Below are 14,391 nucleotides of genomic sequence, written 5' to 3'. Positions count from 1 at the left end.
TACCGGACAATAAAGGTAGCTAACACAACTGTGGCAGGTGTGCTGTCTAGCCATACAGGCTGTGACTGGCACACAGGATTTGTGTGCTATGTGTTATGTGTGATGTGTTCAGGCATAACGTATGCCTGTGTGCCAGCTGCAGAGGTGTGTGCCGCTCAGGCAAGATGCTATTCTAAGGCTCCACGAATGGCCCAGTGTGTTCACATGCTTGTATTGCTGTCAGTGTAGGTCTACATCAGACTGGTATTGTAGTCACTGTAGTATTGCATGTCACCTGATAGGTTATGCCAGTACTGGGTTCAGAGTGCTTAGTCCCCAGTTTGGCTATGTGGTTCCATCTCATACATGTGTTGTACGTCCATGTGTAGGGGAGAGGGTTGACTGTGTACATGTGGCAGCTGTGACATTGCCACATGACCCACATATTCCACAACTGTAGCATAGAGGTGACTGACAACTGACCTTTGAACATGCTACCATAGTATTGTGATTGCCATGGTGATTAACAGCACATAGGGCCAATGGGGAACAAGGTACATAGGTTCATAGCGTCATACTAGGCAATCTGCCCTAGGGCATTTAAGAACCTAGCCAGAATGTGTTTGGCTGTCACCATCCATTGTAAATATATCTTGCCATGCCCTTTTCCGAGGTTAGTATACTGTGCCTCTGTCTAACAGTGACACAGAAGTGATACCCGGGGTAAACCTACAATGTCTCATCCACTCATCAAGATTCCTCTTGAAGAGTCTCAATGAGGGACTCTGCCTAACCTGGACTGGGATTTTATTCCAGAGTGAAGTGAGCCTCTGGGTTATGAATCTGTCCCTCCAGCATGTCCTATTTATTTCAGTGCTGAGGCTCAGGTCTCTCAAGCATGTATCCCGATGGGATTTGGATATTCTCAGGTGCAGCATGCCCATTAATTCCGGGTTCGACATGGTGTTATACATTAGGCACAGATCGCCTCTGAACAGGCGGTATGCCACTGAGTAGAGCTGGGGTTTATTTAACCGGTCAGCATATGGCATCTGTTTGAGCCCTTTGATCCTCTTGGTGATGTACTTGTGGGGTCTTTCCAGTTGCTGCAGGTGTCTGGTAAGGTACATCCCGACAGGGGGATTGTACTCAATTATGGGCCTGATGAGGGATGAGTAAAGAGGCACGATGTCCTCCACTGATGTAGATGTGAATCCCTTCATGATGGGGTGGGCTATATACAATGTCTTTCTAACCACTTTGGCCACGTGGTTGTCAAATGAGAGATTGCTATCAACTTGGGTCCCCAGGTTGCTAATTACTTCTTCTGTACGTAATGGAGTACCACCTATGTGGTACTTTGTGGGCACTTTGTTTTTGCCAAAGGGAATGACTATACACACTTTTGCATTCAGATGGAGGCCATGGCTCTGGTACAAGTTGTCTGTTTCTATGATGCCCCTTTGGAAGATGCTTGTGTCGGCTGGAGAGTCGATTATGGCGGCCAGTTTACAGTCATCTGCATATTTGGTCAGCCACAGTCCTTCCGTGTTGGCTTGTACCTCCAATAAATATATACCAAACAAGAGAGGTCCCAGGACTGAGCCTTGTGGGACACCACTCGTAACTGGTTGGAGTCTGGCATGGCTCCAGCAATTCTAACCATGTGGGTTCTGTCCTTGAGCCAGTGTGCAATCCATCTAGTGACATAGGGGCTTATATTTAAGCTGGTGAGCTTCTCTAGAATGCCCGAGTGGGGTATGGTTTTGAAGGCTTTTGCGAGGTCCAGGTAGGCTGTGTGAACCACCTTCCCCTCGTCAATGGCCTTGGTGACTGTTTCAAAGAAATCAACCAGGTTTGAGAGGCAGGATCTGTCCTTAACAAAGCCAAACTGGGTATGAACCAGTGTCTGTAGGTCCGCAATATCTATATTTATGTGGTCCATGATGATCCTTTCCATAGCTCTGCAGACCAAGCTAGTGTGGCTTATGGGGTGATAGTGTCCAGGATCCGTTGAGGCACCACCTTTCTGTAGAGGGACCACTGTTGCTGTATGCCACACTTTGGACACATATCCTATAGTAAGGCTGGGATTGAACAGTAGGTTTATGTTTGGTTGTAGCACGTCTTGGAGGTCATGTAGGACACAGCCCGGGACACTGTCTCGTCCCATTGATGCAGTGTGTATTGCTTTGGAGAGGGCGGCTCTTACCTGAGCAGCTGAGATGTCAGGGGGGAAGCAATCTGCTGGGATACATATTTGCCCTTTCAGTGTGGAGGGGGGTGAGAAGTTTGCACTGAACGTGTCAGCTAGAATGTTGGCAATGTCTGTGGGTTTGGTGTTTCTATTGACATTTTGGACTACCTCTGAGCATATCTGGGAATTACCACCCAGGTTCCTAACATAACTAAAGAAAGCCTTGTGATTATCCTTAGTTTCCTGTGCAATTTCTCTTGAAGCTGGCCTTAGACAATCTTATGAGTGCCTGTAGTTATTTGCTAATACTGATCAGTGATGCCTTCCCTATTTGGGAATTTGCTGTATCATTTAGTAGCTTCCTCCTTCTATTGTGTAGTTTGTTTATGGCTGGGGTCCACCAGACAGGACGTCTGCCTTTGGAGGATTGGGTCTTGGTTTTATTCGGGATCACATGATCCATGCATTCCTGAAGGTGTCCATAGAATGCGTTTATAGAGGAATCTGCGGTCTGATCTGTAGTTTCCACAGGCCCGGGGGCTTTGAAGGTTTTCACCTCAGTTTTGAGGAGTGTGAATTTGCTTTAGAGAAGTTGTTCACTGTGGTGTTCTGGGCAGTGGGTGGGGTCGGATGTGAATATCCAGTGAGATTAGTTTATGGTCCGATCTTACCAGTGAGGGATACACTTCTGGTCTGGAGCATAGAGTCCCCATGTTGGTGATGATCAGGTCCAGTATGTTTCCCCTTCTTGTGGGAGTGGTAACAAGTTGTTCCATAGCATTTGAGCTCATATATGCTAGGAATCTTTGGCCTAGGGTGTTGGAGCTAGAGTCATGCTCCCAGTCCATGTTTGGGTAGTTGACGCCCAATATAATGGTGTTTGGAGAGACCTTCATATTTCCACTGTTCACAGGACGGCCGAGTGCAGTTCTTGGGTTTGGGAGGGTGGTCTGTAGCAGGCTATAACCTGGAAGGCAGTTTCACCCATTGTTAGTTGCACATGGATAGTCTCTGATGCTTGGTGCTTTGCCACCAACCTGGAGGTGTGGGTATCTTTGATGAATATCAATACTCCCCCTCCATTTGTGGTTCGTTCCAAGTTTTGGGGCTGAAAACCATGGTATGAGGTTAAACCTGGTAGTGCTGGTGTGCTCTCAGTAGCCCTGAACCAGGCATCTGTTACTGCACAGATATCGATGTTCTCCATGCCAAGGAGAATTTCGGGTGCATGCATCTTGAGGTTTAGACTTCTGGCGTTGGGTAGCATTACTCTTAGTTTCTTATCCCTTGTGATACCTATGAAGGTGGGTTTGTCATTTGAGCCTTTCCTAACATAGGCACTATGGGGTTAGCAAGTGCCTTTGCCAATATCTGAAAGCCCAGGGGTGACAGGTGCAGGCTGTCCCTAGCGAAGCAGTTGGTTCAACAGAAGATGAATATGTGAGGGTGTAGTGCCTGTGATTAGTTAGCAGTAGCATATATGACTGCTCACGTGGACACATGCCAGGTAAGTCATATGCAATGTGTCACAGGCAATGTACATGTGAACAGGACAAACAGTGACATTCTGTCAAGTGAGACATGGACATACATATAGTAAGCTATGCAGATGGCGCTAGGAGTCCACAGACGCTCTGTAACTATGCATTGCAGGTGGGATCAGTATTCCAGGGTAATTGCAAGCAAACATGCATGCAAACAAAGCTACAGTAAGCAGGGCTGCATGTAGTCCATTGTACAGCAAACAAGCTTTACCACTTCCAGTAGGTAACACTGCAAATATGCAGGCACTATGCACATGTACATGGAAATACACGGGTCAGATGGCTAGGGTCCAGTCTCAGCGCACACAAGTGTACAGACCATGTACTGTCAGGATGTACAATAACTGGATGGAAACCCATGTGCTCATACCTGCAGTAATACACATGTCAAATAACAGACACTGAGCCTTCACTCAGTGGTTCCATACTTAGGATGTACCCTACCTGGCCTGTCACCACAGTATCCCTGACATATATGGGGACTCTCCCTCCTGTGACAGTTAGTTTTGTGTGTTGGGGCTGTCTAGCATGGTATGAGATGTGAGCTTGCAGTGCTAGGGTGCTCCTGTGTGTCCTGTACCAGTCGTGTAGTACTGCACACATATCAACATCCTCAAACATCCGCATTGCAGAGTCCAGTGTGGGCAACATGCCACTTGCAGTTTACATGTCCATCATTGCGTATTACTACATTCATTACCTTATCCCCTGTGCTACCTATGTATGTAGCCTTCTGTTGACATCTTTACCACCAGTATGCCAACATGTGCAGATGATACAGTATGGTACTTACCATGGGTGTAGACAACAGTACATGACAATCACATCCTTACTGCATCAGGCATGCTGTGATATACCCACAATTAATTCAGCACACAGTACTGTTAACAACATGATACTATTACTACACGTCTATGTGGTCACCCTGTGCATCAGCAACATGTTAACCTGTACCTGCACAGTTGTTACAGATTGCAGGAGGTGGCACAGTTTCATCATATGCACAGGGTGTGAATTTGGTATGCCTGAGTCAACCACCGATACCACCGATTGACATGTATGTGTATGTGTGTTGGTGAGGGACAGCAGTACAAGGTGGGGCAATGTTGATGCAGTGTGTGCATGTATGTGGTAGCCCTAGGGGTTGTCAATTCACATGTGTGTATGGATGCACACAGTTCCACCTCATGGCTGCCATATACTGGTGTTTGTGGACAGCCACAGACTGTACCTGCCAGGTCATACAGATCAGTATCTCTGGCCATGGACACGGTACCTGTGCCTTGCAGGGGTGCTACGGACCGTAACCGGTACCAACCCAGACTGGGTACTGTCATCAGAAGCAGGTGTTCATTGACTGGACACAGATCCCTGTCGGGCCTGGCCAGAGCCACGTGCACGTGGTCTCCTGGGGTGGTCTGATGACAGCACAGACCCAGCATTGCTGGGGCTGCTGCTGGCACTATGGGGGCGGCCGCGGCCCTGTTGTCATCCGCAATGACTGCCAGCTGCTGCTGTTGCTGGCATACGCCCACGTCGACGCCTCAACCGTCCACCATCGCCCTGGCTCATGGACATGTAGTTGTGGAACCAGTCTAATATGTCCCCACAACGTCTGTCTATGACATCGGTGAAATTACGGATGGCAGCCGCAATGTCACACATACTGTCAGTCATGGCTGTGCAACATGCTGTCAGCTCCCTCAGACCCTGTCTGGTGTACCATTCCATATGTGACTGTGCCTGCTTGACAGCCCGAAACATAGCTGAGGTTGTAAGACCTCTGTGGGCACGTCTGACAGGGGCAGTATGCCCATGGATGCTCCCACGAGAACCCCTGGACATCTGTCTGTGTGGTACCATCTCTGGGCCATGCCCATGGCTGCTGTGTGGGGAGGCATGTGCCACAGATACCACATTACCCTGGTCAATGCCCACTGTATGCTGTCCATCACCTAGGGACATTGGTGACAAAGGGTGTATTGGCAGGATAACTGTGCGCATTGATGGGGTCGACAGCTGTGTACTGTCAATCGGCTGACCAATGGCGGACCCTGGCATACCTTCCTGTGCCATTACACAGATGTCATCATTATCAGTACTCATGGCACCTGATTCAGGTTCCCTGCTACATGACACCAGAGCAGCACCAGAACCTGTGGGAGGGAAACAGGAAACACAGTTTACAATGTCTACACATTACCAGTGATGCACACATCCACACATGCACAGGTCCAGACATGCACACATGCACACATGCACACGTGTGCACAGGTGCACATGCACACATGCACACATGCACAGGTGCACACATGCACACAAGCACAGGTGCACACATGCACACATGCACAGGTGCACACATGCACACATGCACAGGTGCACACATGTGCACATGCACACACGCACACATGCACACGTACACATGCACACAGTTGCACACAATTGTACACTACTCAGTATGCGTGATATCAACACACAGACACACCTACATGCATACAAAGAGCACTACTAAGTGAGCCTAATAGTACTATTACTATCAAGACTATTACAGGTATTTTTAATACACACTCACCAGCATGGATAGGCTGCATTGCTGTTACACCGGAGGGACCTGCAGACATGAAGAAACTAATGTCAGTGGGCACAACTGTGCCATTGTTACTGAGTATGATACAGGTCAGTAGTACAACAGTCGCCTTTCACAGGTCAGCTGCTAATATTGAGGATATCACACTTGCACATTAAATACTATGGTGACAGCTACAAACCAAGGACACACCTCACACATGCATTAACTACCAGTGTACACAACAGTCAACTATACATATGACATATTACTTGCACGCTCACTGTCTTGCTGCTGCATGGCTCCAACCTCCATCATAATGCATGTCTGCTGCTGTTGTTGTTGCTGGTGGACTGGAGCCACTACACTCATGAGTAGTCCCTCCAGTCTGGTGAGTGGGGGATGTGTAGCCACCCCACCACCTGTGGCGACCTGTTGCCTGTGGATATCCGACGCACGCTGACGGACATTTCTGATTAAATCACTGCAGTGATGTCGTACCTGCTCATATGTCCTATTATGCGTGCCTATGTCATTTACCCGACGGACCAGGTCTTGCCACAGTGCAGCCCTCTCCTGCTGATTCTGGCTGGTGTGGGAAAAGAGTATTGCATAATCCCGCACCAGGCTCTGGTGTATCTCCTCATCCTCAGCTGTGGAGTAAGCAGGATTTCGCGGGTGAGCCATGTACCTGAAACAGAAAATAACCTGATATCAGCAATATATGTCAGCAGAATTTGGCACACATACTACACATGCTACTCGACTGTTATGATACAACATATCTCACATATATAGCATCTGTCTGTCTATTGGTGGATACACATGTAAATGGCCAGGTATCAGTGCTCAGCCAGCAACTGTGCAACAGTACCTGGCACACTCATTACGACATACTACCAAACCCCAGCAGTCAGAACACTGATTCAGGTCCAGAGCACATCCTCACTCTGGGGGTTTGTATCTAGGTACTGTATGGCCTACATCATCAACTACTGTGAGCTGACCACACACTAATTGCCCTGGATATACATATCCCACCTCCACCACCAGCACAAACGACTATAGTGAATAACAATGCAGATGCAAACTTTACACTTTGTAACAGTGACATGGTATCCTTTCGGCCCACTGGGCCAGTGGCAGATACAACCCACAATGCTGACCCCTACACAAATGCTTTCTACAGACATCTCCGAGAATGCATGGATCATGCAATCCCAAATATGTGCAAGACACTCTCCACAAAGGGACAGCATCCTGTCTGGTGGACCCCAGCCATAGACAGATTGTATTACAAAAGATGGAAGCTACTGCAAGACAGAGCATAATTCCATTAAGGGAAGGCATGTCTGAGCAGCACTAGTAAGGATCTATTTTCCATCATACAAACATCCATGGGCAGCTTTGAGAGGGAAATCAAGAGGGACACTACAGATAACCAGAAGGCCTTCTTCAGTTATATTAGCAACCTGGTCAGAATCCATCCTCTATGCCCATAGTTAGTACACACCAACAGATATTTCACTGAAACCACAGATATTGACAACATCGTGGCAGACAGGTTCAGTGCAGGTGTCACCCCGGCCTCTCCCCCTAAATAAGACATAGTTATCCCAGCTGACTGTAACCTCCCTGTCATCACAGATGTCCAGGTGAGAGCCGCCCTCATGAAAGCAGAATACACAACATGACTGGGACCTGATGGTATCCCCAGTTGCATGCTACATAAACTCTGACAGGAGCTAAACACACATATAGAAGTGCTATGTAACACTAGCCTGACTACAGGATATGTACCTGTACACTGGCGCACAGCAGCAGTGGTTCCACTCCACGAAGGAGGCACCTCAACATACCAATACAATACAACACAATACATTACATTACAATAAATACTATACAATATGCTATTGCCCCTGGGAGTACAGCAGCATACTGTTCTACTACCCTGACCATTGTGACACATGTGGTGTGATGGTACCTGCTGCTGTCACACAGTTACACAGGGTGACTCATATGGCATATTACCTATCTGACTAACATTCAGCAGGGGTATGTGTGACATGTACTCATGGGGAGTGTTGCTTCTTAACACTGTATGGTTTACTGCAGGGTATGTCTTATCTGTGGGTAGGAACCTTTACCTACACATGTGCTCTCTATTGCAGTGGCATGGACGACACACAGCAGTCATTTAGATTGTGGATGGTGTGAGGTGTTACTACGGTTGTTGGACAGCTGTCATGGGTGTGACTTACGTATGTAAATCCGGGAGTGGTAACCTCTATGTGGGTAGTATGTGTGTACTCTGTGGTGTTGTCAGTCACTGTGCATTGGTAATGTGTTTGAGTGCATTGTCACAGTGTTGTACATGTCACTGTGTCCTTCTCCATATCTGTAGCTGTCATGTGAGGTCCATACCATGGCATCCATTATGTGGTGTGGAGGGGTACACCGACCTACATGTCCATAGCTGACACACCATGTCTGCTGACACATACCATGTGCAGATATTCCAGGACTAGTGTGCCACTGTGAATATCATTGGGGGCACTATTGTACACATTTATGACCCTGTTCACATCTGACACATGCAGTGGTGGGCAGCCAATCACATATCTGGTGGTTACTGGTGTAGGTGATTTGAAATGGGGTATGGTACTCCGGTTTTGACACTGGTGTTCACTCCATGCCTTTGTCACCAGGCACCTGTTGCAATACATCTGTACACATGTGCCTCACTCAGAATATATATACATCTCTCTCTCTCTCTCTCTCTATATATATATATATATATATATATATATATATATATATATATATATATATATATATATATATATATATATATATATGTATATAGATATATCTATATATATATATATATATATATATATATATATATATATATATATATGTCTGTATACATATACACACATATATATATATATATTGATGTGCATATATTGCTATAGATATGGAGAGGGGGGGCACAGAGGGGGTGAGAGTGACAGAGGGGGTGGGACAGGGGGTGTTGAGGTCATCATATACAGTCATACCTGTAGATAGTCAGATCAGTCTGTCTATGTATATGTATCTACACATATCTATATCTGTATGTGTGCATTACATATATATGTTTGTACATATTCTATCTATCTACATCTGTCTATGTATTCCTACATCTCTCTCTATGTATGTATACATATATGCATATTACATATATATATATATATATATATATATATATATATATATATATATATATATATACATACATACATATTTTGACATACATACGTATCCATATGATAGACAGGTATATCAGCATGTCTGTCTACCATACTGTATACACACACTAACATACTGCTAAACATACATAACTGTGAAACCTACTTTGTACATTGCACTACAACCTACAGTCAACCTACATTGATATGTGCACATAGATGCTCTCACATACAAATGTATGTACAGCCTTCACTGATAGTTGCTGTATGTCCCCTGCCCTTTACACATCTTCATATACATATGGATACAGACCAATGACACATATGGAGGGTTCACAGTATGTAGACCTTTATAGTATTGCTTTACATTACCTGTGTTTGTCACAGCTGCTTGTGTTGCCATCTGGTTTTCTGTCCTGCTGCTCCACTTGCCAGTTGTCAGCTTTCAGGTTGCTGAACAGTTTTATTTGTGTCTGCTGAATTTCAATTTTCTCTATCTCTGTCTCTGTCTCTGTCTCTGTCTCTCTCTATCTCTGTCTGTCTGTCTCTCACGTCCTCCTCAGGGTGCAATGAAAGTATTGCATGTGTGGACTGGGAGTACAGCATACTTTTGTAGGTATCTGCATATGTCCATGTGATGGCCTCTGCACCAATTGTTAGCCAGCATTTGCTAATTGCATGCAGGCAGTTGTGTACTGATTGCAGTTCCCACTGTGATTTCAGAACAGTGCTATAAAAAGGTATGTGAGATAGGCATAACCCTTTCAGATTTTGACCATGTTGGTATACTGTGGACAATGTTCTGTGAGTGTAAAGGTTGGTATCTCTCTCATATTTCCAGCTGTGTTGTAGATTAACATTCCTCCATTCATTTCTCCAGTTTCCTGTACTAACTGTGTATGTACACTGACACCTACAACTACTACTACTGTTAATGTGTGTGTGTGTGTGTGTGTGTGTGTGTGTGTGCTTTCCTTTCACTTTTGCTTGCACTTTGTTGCTAAGGCTTCAATATTTGCCCTTTACAGTCACTACTTGTATGCCTGCTAGGTGTCCTGACTGTAGTGTGCTGCTGTAGCTTTCCTATTTTCCATGTACATTCACACCTTGGAATGCTTGCTATATCTGCTAGGGTGTTACAGCATGCAGTGTGGTCTGGCTATGGTGTGGGCCTTGACATCTATTAGGGTATTTGAGTATGCTGCTGAGCAGGCCCCAGAGACTCTCAGGTTCATCTGTTATCTGCCTCATGGAATGGTATATATCAGTGGGGTACACCCATTAAATTGTCTGGTATGCTGCAGTTGTGACTGTGGGTTAGCATGAGCATATGTATTACTACACTTATTCTGCCATGCAAGTGGTGAATACTTTCAGGACTCCATAGTTACCATTGCATGTGTTGTTACACCTTTCTGCCTACTGTTTGTACATTTCAAATGGAGTCTGTGGGGCATTCCTGTAAGTCATTCACTGTTGCTATGTCTAGGCTCTTAACTATTCAAACATGGTGGTGTCAGACCTCTCATGTGTACAAATACTTGCAGGTTGTCCACATTTCTGCCTCATATTTTGGTCAATATGTCATGCACAGCTTTTTCTGGCAAATCATTCTGGGCTCAAGTCAGAATATAGTGACAAACATTCAAGTTTCAGACTTCATACCCTTCCAAACATCCCACTAAATGCAGACCCTGTTACTCTCTGAACTGTCTGCGTTTGTTGTAACATTATTTGTAATGTGTCCCTGGTTTGGGCCTTTGCTCCACATATTTTATTACCTGGTCCGGATGTGTTCCTGTGAGAGGTTGTGGGGTATGGGCAGTGATTATCCTGCTGTGAGTATGTGTGTGGCTTGCAAGGTGCTACAGTGACATTATTACCTACTAGCTACCAACTAGCATGGCTGTTTCTGTTCACACACTACTATTATGGAAATCCACTAGTTTTGACAGTAATTCTAAATGACATGTTTGTGTACTACACATCCTATATTCCCTTTACATTAATTCCTACTATTACATGATATATTTATTTTAGCACAATGTTTTTGTATAAGAGTCATGGCTTAGTGGTAAGTCATGCAGACTACTGTTTCCAAGGTCCTAGGTTCGAGACTGACAGTGGGATTTTATTTTGCTTTTGAACTAGCAACAGGACCTGTCAATCAGAATGACTAAGGCACTTTTAAGCAGTTGTAACCCAGGTTAGCGCTGGTTTGCACGGAGCTCACGCATGCGCACTGGCGTTCAGCTCCGCGCACACACCCGCTTACAACCACTTAAACGTGCTTACTCTTGCGCACACCCGTGCTATTTTCTTTGAAAGAAATGAAAATGGGGAGACAGGAAAGTGGTGAAAAAGGGGTCACAAAGAGGGTAAGACAGTAGGGAAACAAGCTTGGGTTTTACAGGAGGGATGTAGGTAAGGCCCATAGCTGCCCATTCCTTCATCAGCATCAGCTGTGCATATGTTTGTAATTTGGTGTGACATTTGATACCTTCCACCCCTGAGAGAGGTGTAAGGACAACAGTAATACTTGTTGTACAGCCAATTGTAATTGATAGTTTCCATGTCTGGTAGATATATGTGTGGAATGGGCAGCTATGTATGGGTCGTAATTTTTTTGTGGGTACAGAGTGCCCTTTTTTTTTTTTTTTTCAGGTGAGAGTGGTATGTCAGGTGAAGGAAGTCGGTATAGCTGGGGAGGTAGGTTGGGTAGGTCAACAGACAAGACAAACAAGACGCATACAGGGGCGGTGTATGACAAGTGTGGGGGGTTACACAATTGACGGGGACAGAGGTTTGGATATCCAGAGCCCATGAGCCCACAGATGGCAACAGTGGAACTGATATCCCCACCCGTGGGCAGTTGCCACTGTTCCTTCACTGCCCAGGATGGGGCTGTGCTGGGGGCTGTGTAGGCTGGGCAACAGGCATGCCCGTATGTTGTGCCACCTGTGCCTCAAGCTGGCGTAGGGACTCAAGAACAGAGTCCCGGATCTCCCTACGCACCACAGTCCAGACGCTACAGAGGGTGAGTGGTGGTTCTCCTCCGGCCACGCTTGCAGAGGGGGGATGGGCCCCATCCCCTGCAGTGCTTCCACCCACAGGTGGTACAGGGCCACCGGAGGAGGGTCCAGACTGGGCACTAGTGCCAGGTGCACTTGCCAGCTGAGGTGGGAGAGGTGGGTCCGCTGGAACCCGTCTTCCCTGTCGTTCTATGTTTTGCATTATGTCATGACAATTTGGGTTAGTAACATACAATACCATTCGCAATTAGTTGTAACAGCATGCATTAGTATTCCCATTAACCAAACACCCAGATATTCACACCATTGAACAGCAAGCATAACACATGCATAATTTGAACAGCAATACACAGTCCAACAACATGCAGGGTTGATTGATGGCAACAGGCCATCAGGTTTGGATGTATGAACAGGGCAGATGCATCAACGGACATGCAAATATTTAGGACCCATCAGGACAAATGTCCAGGGGTGTTAATTGTGATTGCACATACCATTTTCAAGTGGAATGGATTATATGTGGTTATAGGGTGGGGTGAAGAAATATTATTAACACCTTTGAATACCAATATATATGCTGTACATTTCTAATAGCTACAGATATATACACACTACTATTCTAACTACAGTTTCCTATATGATAACTACTTCACTTTGGTGATAGGACTGTTACTGCTACATCAATATACATTTTATTGTTATTCATACACGTTCATATCTGGCTTTGTTCAGCTACATCATCCTGCTACATTTGCTTTATATAGCTATAGACAACTGTGGATGTTTGATATTTCAGACAATCATACTATTTGCATATTGCAGACTGAGAGCAACATATCCAGATTTTGGGATACACATTCCAGCTGCAGCAACACTTTGGGCACATTTCACAGTTTAGTTCTACTTGTCACATTCATTTCATTCTGTACTGACTGCAGTATACTTTATACAGGGGTTATTACTACTTTATTGGTGGATTCATAACTCTTTCTCACACCCTCTCACTTGTTTTCATTTTACTATTTAGGATGGTACTTACTTCTAGGCTTTATTGACATGTTTTACCTGTAGTTATTACAATCCTTTCCAGCAGTCTCACTTCTGTCATGTTTCAGTATTTTAACAGGGATATATTTCACACATGTGAGTTGCTCATCTTCTGCAGCTGTACTTTTCAGCCTGCTGCAGGTTATGCACTATGATATTATAGGTGGGGCATCTTTATTTCAGAATTTATTTCAGACATTTTCATTTTTCTGTTTGGATTTCAGACTGCAACACACTTTTGTAATCAAGCAATACTTGCAAACACTCTTACACTGTTACTTGCACATTTTATTACTTAGTGACTACACTGCACTCTTTTGCTAACTGTCATACTTTTATATTTCTTTACAGTTACTGGGAGTGGATTACTGACCTGCCTGGTGGCGCAACCGCACCAGCCTATCGCCATAGGCTCTGCTGTTCGCAGAACGGACACCTGCAGCTGTAATATAAATGAAGTAATATTGGAATACACATCTCCATAATATCAGCTAATTTAATTTCTTACATACATAATTAAATGTAACTTACTCAGTAGTGGGGCGTTGGGCATTTGCCGGGCCTCCTGGATCCAAAGGTTCAATTGGTCCTGCTTGCATCTCTTCAGGTCCGCATGGTGGTAACGGACCTGCTCACCAGTCCTTGGAATCCCTGTGGCACTGGTAAGAACATGAGCCAACCAGTCCCACGCCTCAGCCCTATATGCTCCCCACAGGACCTGGCCATGCATGAATTGGGCCTCATGATTGTGGACTAGGAGCCAGACCATGTATCTGGACTCCTCAATGCCCCA

The sequence above is a fragment of the Protopterus annectens genome, chromosome 10.part0 (genome assembly GCF_019279795.1).
Source record: "Protopterus annectens isolate FY-2018-M chromosome 10.part0, PAN1.0, whole genome shotgun sequence".
In the NCBI taxonomy this organism is placed as follows: domain Eukaryota; kingdom Metazoa; phylum Chordata; order Ceratodontiformes; family Protopteridae; genus Protopterus; species Protopterus annectens.
This window is presented reverse-complemented; position numbering follows the sequence as displayed.